Raw genomic sequence first — 12,982 nt, 5'->3', positions numbered from 1 at the left:
ACCGATACGGGAGTTGTACATATTTCAGTGCAGAAATGGGCATTGAACCAGTCATACGAGTTCATTTAAAAGTTTTTTGTACATATTTGAATTTCATGTCGGTTTGTAGGGTGAATATTATTTCATTAATTGCTTCGGCAGTCACTTTGTGATAGAATCCATCCATTTTTTACATTAGTTCTACTAAGTAAATACCATTTTTTCTTCAAATCACGTGTGACACGCGTCGATGCGTTTCGCATCATTTGTGCAATACGGTATTTAAAAATGATGCGGATTTACGAAATTGAACCATATATAAATAAAAATATCAAGAATTTGAAAAGTGTGGCTGTCAATTATGTGTAAAATTTGTGAATATTACAGTGTGTAAAGTGATCACTTAAACCAGCCTATGATGATCGTAAGCCTCCATAAATGCCCTGATTTACATATTCATCTATGTTGAGATGTCAAAAGAATTATATGAAAAATGACTCATAAAATTAAAAATAATTCAGATATTTGAAAAAGTATTTGGTCACACCAAAAATGTTATAAAATAATACTTAATGCTACAATATTTTAAACAACTGATTACCTCTCTAATAGATCGTATAGCTTGTGTACAGGAAGTAATCGTTCTCCACTCGTAGAATATTTCAATCTTTTAAGTACCTAGTGTTTTACAATCGTCTTTTTAATTTATTGACTTCCTTTGCCCGTTTCTTGTATACAATATCCCAAATTAGAAGTTTATTCTAATTTCATCACAACAGGGCTTGGTCTAGCATTTATCTATCACATAGGATGGAGTAAAATGTGATGTGTAATATAGACTGAAAATATTATCGGCACTCATTTGGTTTATATTTTAAAAGCATTTTCAACATGGAAATATTTGGTATTGAAATATATGTGATATGCTAATATGGAAATATTTGGGATGATCTGTAGTTGACCAGATGATAGAAGTTTTTAAGAGTTTTTACACAAAGTGAACGATGAATAATAAGGATAGTATTGTTAATTTGCTAGGCTAAGACATCTATTCAATTTTGTCTATTGATATAAGTTTGTAAAAAAATAAGACAAACGAAACTTTATATTTACATTAATTTTACATAAGTCTTAAATTATTTTAACGAAATTCGTGGCTAGGTTGCATAACCTCTTCTTTTTTTACCTTTTATCCACACTAAATGGTGCATAAGGCACTGCATCATATCGATGCAATGTTATCTTGATCGTTATTATATAAAATAAATATTAATTTCATATTATTATTATTTTTTTACAGCCTATGACGGTCGTCAGCCCCGTAAATGCCCAGACTTCCATATTCTTCTTCGTCTTTGATAAGATGTCAAAAAATAATATAAAAATAACTCCTGTAATTGGAGATAATCCAGATTTTGTGAACAAGTATTTGGACACACTCAAAATGTTGTAAATAAATTATCTGGTCAAATTACATATAAGCTTAATAATAAAAATGAAAATGGTATTTTCTGGCGTTTCTCATGTGTGTGATTATAATCCAGGATTCGGATCTCACATACTAATATAAGAGTTTCTGCTTAATGAAAAAGCTTCTTTACATCTCATTAATAGATGTCTCTAGTGAAGTTCTAGTGATTAAAGAACAAGGTTTCTAAATTGGTTCATATATATAGAACTTCCAAGAATTTGAGTAGGTAGTGTGGTTGTCAATAATGGGTAGAATTGGTGAATGTAACACGTGTGTAAAGTGATCACTTAAACTAGCCTATGACGGTCGTCAGCCCCGTAAATGCCCAGACTTCCATATTCTTCTTCATCTTTGATGAGATGTCAAAAAATAATATGAAAATAACTCCTGTAATTGGAGATAATCCAGATTTTGTGAACAAGTATTTGGACACACTCAAAATGTTGTAAATATTAATTTCAATTAAATAAAATCTATGGCAATATAATATAATATCCCCTGGGAATCGAACCCAAGGCCTCCATAACTGTAACTAAACGCGGTAACCATACACTACAAAGGCACTGGTTATATTAATTAGTTACTAAACAACACAAAAAGATTAATTTTTCATCCCATGCATCTTAAATTAAGTTTAAAAAACAAAATGTTACTTGTGATCCATTTAATAAAATTCAGCATGGCGACTTTGAAAGCTGATTTAAAAAGGATAAAATATTTGGCAGTACATGATGAAAGGTTAATAAAAATATTGAAAGCATAATTATTATTTGAAAAGTTTAAAAGGTTTCACCGCAACCTAATTCGTTTATTTAAACCCCTAGAGATATGAGTTAATTGCATTGAATACAAAGTAGTATGGGCAGCAAAAATATTATTATATTTTATTTATTGTTTCGGCATTAACTTTGTGGTAAGACATGTTATAATAATTAAAGAAAACACTTTGTTTTTTACCACTTGAGTTTTTTGAATGATGGAAGTTTAACTTCTGAAACATGTAGTCTTTAATAAAAACTCAAGTGGTAAAAAACAAAGTGTTTTCTTTAATTATTATTATTATATTTATTTATTTTTATTGCTGGACACAGTTTAAGAATAATATAACACAGAAGATTGAAGGTACATACATGGATCATACAAGGAAAATATAGTGATATCATCATCATCTTCTAAAGGCAGCGCCTTGTTGTGTCAGCCACTTGTCTCTGTCAGTCGCCATCCTCTTGAGCTGCGAACAGGAGGAGACGTCCATATAGTGATATATAAGTTGAAATTAACGTTGATTTTGTGAACTTATTGAAGTAGTGAACAGAGTGGATCAGAACACAAAGTATTTTTATTTCTCGAAATAATATAACATATAATTATAATATTTTGTATTTTAAAAGCGTTGTTTACTTTGTGGTATGGTAATATAACACTCTCCTTGTCATTCATCGTTAACTATGTATAACACCACTTAAAAACGGTTTCGAAATAACCATTTCATATTATTTATTGGAAAACCAACAGAATATTGACAAAAAAAAAACAAAAAAAAAACAATTACAGGTTTTCACTTTAAAGTAATCTCACAAAAAATGTCAAAAAATAAGTATAACTTTATAATATTATAACTTACATTTCTGTATCAAATAATCAAAAAGTCAAATAGATATCAGCAATATTTCTCTTAAACGTTTTAAAAGCAACATTATTGATCTCCATTTCATTAAGTATTACATTGTACATATCGCAGGCTCGATTTAAATTATGAATTTTTCGTAGGACTTGGTTTGCATTTAAGAGATTTCGAATGTTTTTTTGAGAGTTTATTATCTATTAACATAAATGAATTAATAACAGAATCGTCCAATTCGTTTTTCCAGCTTTTATATAATAGAATGGGCGGTGGAAACGTGCCCAACGTTATCAAACTTTACTTCTTCTGACTCTCACAAATATTTCTTATCTAAGACTCTCTTTGTGTACCGAGCACAAAGAGGACACATTACAAGGACAATTCTTTTGTTTTCCCTAAATCAGAGGTCTTTAAACCACGGCCAGAGGGAGGGTATATCCGGACAGAGTATGTTTTGTAAAAAAAACTTATAAATACATGAAAATTGTAAAGGTTGTTCTTAAAATTTCGTTTATAAAACATTATGGTTTTCATCAACATTTTTTTTCTGAATAAAACACATCTTTTTTTACCGACTATTTTAGTTTTAGTTTTTTGTGACGACTAATTTTGGGAGTGACGGATGCTTAAATATTAAATTAATTTATATTGATACATCTACGGGTTTATATTCAAACCCGTAGATGGTTTTGTGGCTTTCGAAAGCCGTAATAATATAAAACTGTGTTTTATTTATAATTCAATTATGTATGTCTTACCACAAAATAAATACCAGTTTTTTCTAATCATTAAAAATGTTTGTTTAATAACGGAGTACGTATATTAGTAAGGTATCTTAAATTGACCAGTAAGGTAGTCTAAGCAGTTAAAAAATTAGTCACTCACATTAGTCAAATGTAAATTAAAAACAGTATCTGCATACTGCGTCTTTGGTACTTAGTACGGTAGTAAGTTTTTTTGAAAAAAAAGTGGAAATCTTCATAAAATTTAATCTTTGAATTGAAGCATACACATAACTCTTGAAATTAGAGTAGTGTGATTGGGAATCAAAAGTAGAATGGTGAATGTTATACGTGTATTCAGTAATTACTTAAACCGATCTACTATCCCATTAAATGCCTGATTTCTATGCATGACATCATATTTGTTGAGATATAAATAAATAAAAATATAATACGAGTAAGTGGAGCTTATTCCACAATTTGTGACATTTGTGAAATTTGGACCACTAATAATTATGAATAATCCTAATAAACAAAATATTATGATTAAATATAATCTATTTCTAGGCAGTATGTATTGTATTATTTTTCTCCTCAAAATGTTTGAAATTTTGTAAACTTGTCTGTTTACAAATTTTCAATTCAAAATGTTTGAGAATCCTTGTTTTACATTCCGTTACGGAAAGAGAGTACTTTCCTACAAAATTGGGACGCTAAACACCCTTATTGGCTAATTAAGACTTGATTCAATGCGGCTAGCGGTCTTTGAAATGAAACAATATGTTTATTTTGTAAACGAGATACAGAAATCCAGGTTACTTTGCTAATTTATTTACGAGATGAAAGATATTCGGGTCAGATGAATTGATCAGACAAAATACGTACCTAAGGTAAAAGATCCCAATGAAGCCCATTCAATTTATTCATTTATTGAAATCTTTACGTATTTGCGGGGATTTTGACTAAAAAAATCTAACTCACAAAATGGCCAAAGTTTTCATATAAAATAACTGTTATTTGAGGTAAAGAAATATAACTTATAAAGCAACAAACGAAAATAATATTATATCAATTGTGTACTAGCAAAGCGCATTAAGTCATACAAACATGTTTCGGGATTATGGAGATTAATGGTGAAAAGTATAAACTAGATATTTCTTTATTTTTTTTGACATCTCATTTAAGATGAAGAAGAATATGGTAGTCTGGGCATTTACGGGGCTGACGACCGTCATAGGCTGGTTAAAGTGATCACTTTACATACGTGTAACATTCACCAATTCCACCCATTATTGACAACCACACTACTCAAATTCTTGGAAGTTCTGTATATATGTTTTCTTGAATGTTTTCCGCAGATACTTTGTGGCACATTTTATAAAGTCTATATATATGAACCAACTTTGAAACATTATTCTTGAATCACTAGAACTTCACTAGAGACATCTATTGGTGAGATGAAAAGAAGCTTTTGCCCGTAAATGCCCAGACTTCCATATTCTTCTTCATCTTTGATGAGATGTCAAAAAAATATGAAAATAACTCCTGTAATTGAAGATAATCCAGATTTTGTGAACAAGTATTTAAACACACTCAAAATGTTGTATGTAAACTAGACATTCTTACAGACACAATAATATTCTTTAAGTCAAACGAAACTTATAATTTCCAATTAGTGTACCTTGTGGGAACATATATTTTTAATAAAATGAAGAAAACTCATATTTTATGATATCTGGAATGTTATTTGTTTTATTAACCATTAAATTAAAAATAAAAACAAAATCATATCAATATTAAAATAAAACACTTATAAAAGACCGCATTTGAGTTTATTTGTGTAAACACGACTAGTTTCGAAAACTACTGATATTGTCATTAACTGATGAAAATACAAGTTTATATTTCCACCTTTTAATGATAGTATATATTGTTTTCGAAACTAGTCGTGTTTACATTAATTAACTCAAAAGAGTTCTTAAACAAGTATTTTATATTACTATTTAAATATCTGAAATTTTTATTGTCTTGCTTACTTTCCATATTTCACCATTTGAATTAACTTCCATTCATCTTTTTGCCGCATATGCATCTACGAGATGGCATTTCAATTGCATTTAATCTAATTTAATCCTTTTAACCCCATCCTTAACTTCCATGCTAAGGGTAGCTTCCAGGATGTGATCTGCTAATTTAGTTTCCTCTGAGTATAACAAGTAATTTCAATGCGTCATTTGCTCAGGATGAATGATAACGCATGTAAGTTATAATATATGTACATACTTTTATTTTCAGTGGCTTTAATATCCATGATATGATTTATGATGAATAGCGAATTTTCTGATGTTTATCTTTTTTTTAACAGAAACATCCGAGTTCACCCTCATCATTAGGACATATATCTATGTACTCATATATTACTATGCATATAACATACTGCTACTTATATGAAAGATGGGTAAAAAGATCGTAGAGTTTATTTCATACATATATTGTAGTTAATTTTGTATTTCTTTAAAATAGTAACACTCGGCCAGCAAAATTAATAATTTAAAAAAAAAATATGAGATGTAACATTAAAAAAAAATGGATAGAAAAATATTTGTGTTTTTATTATTAACACAAATATTTCAATTTCATACTATTTCTGTGCGCCTAAGAAGCTCATTATTAGAAATAGATATCCAATTGTGGTAGAGTGGGTTCAAAACGAGAGACTCTGACTTAAAAGTCCGCGACACAAACCACCGAACCACAACCCGATACATATATTATAAAAACTAACTAACCATCACGCCGCTTCCCCTCAGGGGTAGGCAGAGAGAATAGAACGCCACACCACTCTGTCTTTGCAAACCTTCCTCGCCTCTTCCACTTTCATGCATCTCCTCATACACACCCGCCGATTGTTTCGACTACCAACCTGACCGCTTTCAAGTATTTGGCGTACTTGATTGTGCCATGTTTTTTTCGGTCTTCCTCTGCTCCTTTTACATGCTGCATTTATTTTATTCACAACATTTTGAGTGTGTCCAAATTTTTTTTCACAAATCTGGGTTTTCTCAGGTTATAAGATCATAACACAGACATAACACAGACATAAAGTCATAAGGTCATTAGATAGACATGTCATAATCCCTGTTAATATCTACACTATTCTTTTTCATCTATGTTGAGATGTCAAAATATTAATTTTTTCATTCATACAGATAAAAAAATGTTTTACTTCACGTTTCGTTTAATCCAACAAAGATATTATAATTTTAAATGTAAAAGATTTTAAAATTATCTAAACCGTCAATTAAAAAATACCATTTTAAAAGATGTTTTAAAATAAGATACCTTACACATTCATTTCTTCATATGTATAATGGATGTGAATTTTAGTTTTTTACAAAAAAAATAATTTCGATACTAAAACTTTGGCGCTGTTTAAATCCTGTGTTTTAGTGTGTCTTCTATTCCAAGAAAATATGTCGCCAAGTTATGAAAAAGGTTTTCTCTTTATAAATAATAAATAATTTTACTTTGTATTTCATATCGCTCACTCCTTTCAAGAACGTCATAAATCAAAATACTTGATTTTTCAGGAGAACGTTTTTAAAGTTTAAAAATATAATATAATGTATTAAAAATAAATATCAAGCCACTTATTGAACTTTTTACTGCGCAACAGATCATTTTAGGTAAAACCTGAAGGTTTTTTCTCCATTTGAAAAATATTTAGTATATTTAAAAAAATAATAAAACAATACCTTTTCTTCAAAATGCAAAAACAACACTTTCTGTCCTGTAGCGGGTAAATATCATGTTAAAAATATGCCACTTTTGCTGGGATATAGCACATTTTCTGGGCATTCCGAAAACATGCACAACTGAAAATCGACGATTTTTGATTTATGACGTTCTTGAAAGGAGTGAGCGATACGTTAAATAGTGTAGGTTTGTGTTAAAAAAGTACTTTATCTGTATAGTCCTATAATTCAAGATTTTCTGAAACAAAAAATAACTACATCAATACATAATTTTATAATATAACACTTCGTTTCAATGCACAATTTGTACGTGTTATCATATTCTGCTACAATTAAATTATTTTTAACAAAAGGGAAAAAACGCAACCTTCTTATGTAAATCGGCGTCTTCAATCTGACATTTGGGTTTAAACTTTTGAAATTTTTCATATTGTTACGTAGGTATATCGCGCGTTTTTGACATTCAATATCATCATCATCTTCTAAAGGCAGCGCCTTGTTGTATCAGCTACTTGTCTCTGTCAGTCGCCATCCTCTTGAGCTGCGAATAAGAGGAGACGTCCATGAGCCGCTTCAAATCCTGGAAGTATGAAGTTCTTGGGCGGCCTCTTGTTCGTTTTCCCAAGATTCTTCCTTCGAAGATGTTGCTAAGAAAGGTGCTATGTCTAATTGAGTGCCCTATTAGCTTGGCCTTCCTCTTCAAAATATGATTTATAAGCTCTCTTCTTTCTTTTACGTCCTGCAACACCTTTTCGTTGGACTTCCTTACGACCCATGATGTTTTGGTCATCTTCCTCCAAACCCACATCTCAAATGCTTCAAGCCGGTCTTTTTCGTACATTCAATATAGCTGAATCAATATAGCTGTTCCAATTAAAAGCATAAAGTGATAATTTAAATCAGTGAAGATTGTTACCCCTGTAAATTATCGGACTTTGGCGTCTGGATTGGGGGATTTTTTTAAGGAATGTGGTGACATAACATAGCCGCAATCGTGTATATACCCACGCAGTCTGGCAAGGAGCATTTTGCAAGATTGTCTCTCCTAAAAACCAGTCACTCACTTAGAGCTAATTAGTAATACTTATTAGTAATTTTTGTCCGCCTCCGTAGTGTAATGGTCAACACGCTCTGCTACCATTCTGGAGGTCCCGGGTTCGATTCCCAACAGGGGTAAAATAAATATAAGTGATTTTTTCACTGTCATATTTATTCAATATTACCCTGGACTGGTACCTGTAGCGGAGGACTGATCACCTTTCCTTCATGTGTAAACGATCAAGATAACACTGCGTTTATATGACGCAGTGCCCTATGCACCATTGGGGTGCGGATAAGGGTTTTATTATTATTATTATTAGTAATAAGCCAAAGTCAAACCCAAGGAAGGCATGGTATCAGCGTTTGATACCATATAAAGCTGTTTGCAATTGAACATTAAAAAAAAAAACACAAATTACAAATTGACATTAAAAAAAATATAAATTATAGATGTTATTTAAATGCATATTAAGATGTTTATAAGGAGGACAAAGGAAAAAGGGAGTTTAGGGAAGGAGGTAAAGGGAAAAACTAAGGGAGGATGTTTGATGTACGGTTAGGATTCTAATGATAAAATTTATCATTTGAAAATAAGCAATTTCAGTGTGTTAAAATATTTATTTATAAACTAATTTCTCTATCATGTTTATGCTACATAAAGTAAAATATGCAATGCCTGAAAATGTGAACCTTACCACAAAGTTTGATAATAATTTGCATTATGAATTTCAAGACCAGTCCGTAATACGAAAACTCGTAAATTGCAAATAAATCGCGAGCATTAGTACAGTACAGCAGTGTTACCAAGGCAAGGGCGTCTGGACTGCTACAATGTACCAGTTTAATCCGTTCGAGTTAAATCCATTCCGTTAAATCCGTTCGTGCGCGCCGCGACACCGAATGTGCTCTATTGACTCGAGCGATCTCGCCATTGATCCTATGCACTCTACACTGCATTAACACAATACAACAATGCAACTGCAAAATACAATGCCGTACAAATTATGCCAACTGCGACCCCGGATTTACAAAACGATCGGTTAAGTTCTGTATTATTGGACTGTATGCATTTTACACCAATAAAATATAGCTTACTGATGAGTTTCCCGTATCAGAATTTAAAATACAATATTTTTATAGTTCTCAAGATATCGGTGATTCTTGGGGTAGGTTACCGCACGAACAAGCAGCCCGCTAAATTGTCTGCACTGACAAACCTGCTAAATTGTCAGCACTGATTACCTAATGCAGAAGAATCCATAAAAACCCATACACACGTGCAATTTCCCTCCTTTTTCGCTCACCACTCGAATGCTTGTAGCCAAAAACCAAGACCTTCACACTACAAGATTAATGTCAACTAAATTCAGTGATTTTCATTATTCTTAAAATGGTTTTAGATTCCATACTTACATTTTATTTTATAATAAAATGTTAATAAACTGTGATCAAGTACATTTTTTTAATTCAAAATCAATCTTCTGATGAGTTTTAGAGAGCAAGGTATTCATGCATCATCACATAATATACCTAGTACACCATCTGGTGACCCCTCACACTTTTTTTTCTCTATTTTTGTACGCAAACAACCACGCGATAGTGCTGAGAGAACGCGTGTAAGGTGCGTATAAAGAAAATACTATTGCTTGTTCGCGTATCACGTTCATTGGTGACAGGCGCCGTGGCGTAGTTGGGTAGACGCTCGACTGCGAAACTGGCGTCGCGGGTTCGATTCCCGCTAATATCAAACTGAATTCAAGAAAAAAATATTTTCAATTGGTATGGGTGGTTGTGATGTATTTTTCACATTTACCTTCCCTATCCTTACTATCCCATCTACAGACAAGCATCTAAAACAGACGCTTTGCGGGTTATTCCTTTTTTTTAAAAGACGTTCCACGTGAACGACATAATTCGCACGGCAAAGCGCGTACGTCCAAAGGCAGCTTAAACTAGATTTAACTTTTATAAAATTGGAATAATAAAAAAAAACTTTGGAATTGTAAAGCTGATGGTATTTTTTTAAAATGAATGTGTAAGATTATGAAAGTAAGTCAATAAAAATAAGGCATTTTGCAAAAAGTTTTGTTGTTTAAAAATTATTAAATATGTCAGAATCATAATTTAATGACAATTATATTAAAGTTATTTTTCATTTAAAAAATATGACACGTCCTTCGAAGATAAATCGTTAAATTAGAGTTTTCATTATCATTTTCTATTATCTTTTCATCTCGATGAAGCAAAATATAAGCCAATGCTAATGAAACTGTCATTCACACCTTACAATATCTTATAAGATACAATATCTGCTTGGGTGTAGTGATAAAAAATAAAATTATATTGTAATTTTTTTAATCTTTGAGAATGGGTGTCTGCGGAGAATTTTAGGCGTGCTGTGGTTTGATTTTGTGAGGAATGAAGAGATAAGGCTTTGTTAAAGGTCTCTTTGGTGATGTCATGTCTATCATGAGGTTGGCCGTGCAATGCAATGTGGGGGAGTCTAGATGGTTTCATTCTCCCGACATGCGCATACCATTGTCTTCTTCGTTGCTCTCCCCACCTAACAACATCTTAGATCTCGCATATTTATCTTATCCTGGTGTTCCTCATATGCAATTAGTAACAAAAATAAAATCAGTTGATGCGTAGTACTGATATTTTTAATTATGTTTTTATTAGTATTGAAAACAGAATGTGCAAAAGAAGGTATGAGTTGACAAAAATTTACGAGGCAATAGGTCAAAAAGATCAGATTCAGTGGTGTCTTAATAAGAAAATATGACAAGACGAATAAGACAAATAAATGAGCTATGTGACAAACTCTGAAATCTAGCTGCGGCTTATGCAACACCGCTTATCATGTCCCTATTCAGGCTTCAACTTTATAAGTTTCATAGCCTATGCCTACTCGTGAGTGGATTTACTCTTTATGTTTAAAGTTACTATAAATTCATGTAATTCATGAGTGAAAATTCTAAGCAAAAACACATTACAGAAGGTGCATTTTATACAAGGAGAGGTAATTCATTCCATAGTCTGCCCGCTTTGAGAGAGAAGGAATTACCGAAGAACGATGTGTTATGGCGAGGAATGGAAAGTGTTTTTTCTTGGGAAGAACGAAGTGATAGACCATAAAAATTTAAGCAAGATATTAAGGTAAGTGTAAATACCAAATATTATTTTTTAAATATTAGTTTAACGCTATAGGGCGTGTTACCAGTAATGGGACAGCAGATATATATGAGCATTAAGATTGGCTTTGGAAACCACATTTGGTATCTGTGTATATGTTTGTGTGCCGAGGATAGCGCACACCATGAAAGCTCTTGCGGTCACGCGGATTGGGTTCAACCATCCCCGCGGTACTTTTGGTTTAGCGACCAAATCCGAACAGTTTGCAGAATATCGATTTGTATGCGAAACCTGTACCAACTACAGCCTAAATTTGAAAGTTGTAGCGAAATCGGACTACGGACTTGAAAGTAATTACATACACATATTTGTACATTTCATTTTATTTTATTTCATCGCATGAATTTGTAAATAGCGCAATATTTCTTATGTAATTTTTGTCGCGTATATTATAAATAAATTAGAAAATATAATAATTAAAATGTAACTTTGTTTTAAAATCAGATTAAATAACTTTAAATTATAGTGTCATTTTTGTCACGTATATTATAAATAAATTAGAAAATATAATAATTGAAATGTAATTTTTTTTTAAAATCAGTTTAAATCACTATAAATTATAGTGTAATTTTTGTCACGTATATTTTAAATAAATTAAAAAATATAATAATTAAAAATAACTTTGTTTTAAAATCAGTTTAAATCACTTTAAATTATAGTATCATTTTTGTCACGTATATTATAAATAAATGAGAAAATATAATAATTAAAATGTAACTTTTTTTAAAATCACTATAAATCACTACAAATTATAGTGATAAACAAGAGTAAAACAAAGTTACATTTTAATTATAAAATGGAAAATCACAAAGTTAGTGCTTAAAATATAAATTATATAGAAAATATAAGTTGTTTTTCTTCTTCAGATTAAGATTAAAGATTAAAAAGCAGTGTTATCTTGATCGTTAAACACGTGAAGGAAAGGTTATCTGACCAACGCTTCAGGTAACAATCCAGGGTAATATCAAATGAATGTTAGAGTAAACAAAACACTAACATTTTTATTGACCCCCTGGGAATAGAACCAGGGACCTCAAGCGAGGTAGCTAAAAGTGCTAACTACTACACTATGGATTTTAAATCACTTTTCGTACAATTTTTTCAACCTGTTCCTACAAATACCTTGTCTTTTTGGGCACGGATAGATATAGGTAGAATCTAAGAATATTAGATACTGTTCAATATATTTTTTCCA

This window comes from Brachycentrus maculatus, unplaced genomic scaffold (assembly GCF_059751285.1).
Source record: "Brachycentrus maculatus isolate JH-2025_06_01 unplaced genomic scaffold, ASM5975128v1 h1tg000039l, whole genome shotgun sequence".
Lineage (NCBI taxonomy): Eukaryota > Metazoa > Arthropoda > Insecta > Trichoptera > Brachycentridae > Brachycentrus > Brachycentrus maculatus.
This window is presented reverse-complemented; position numbering follows the sequence as displayed.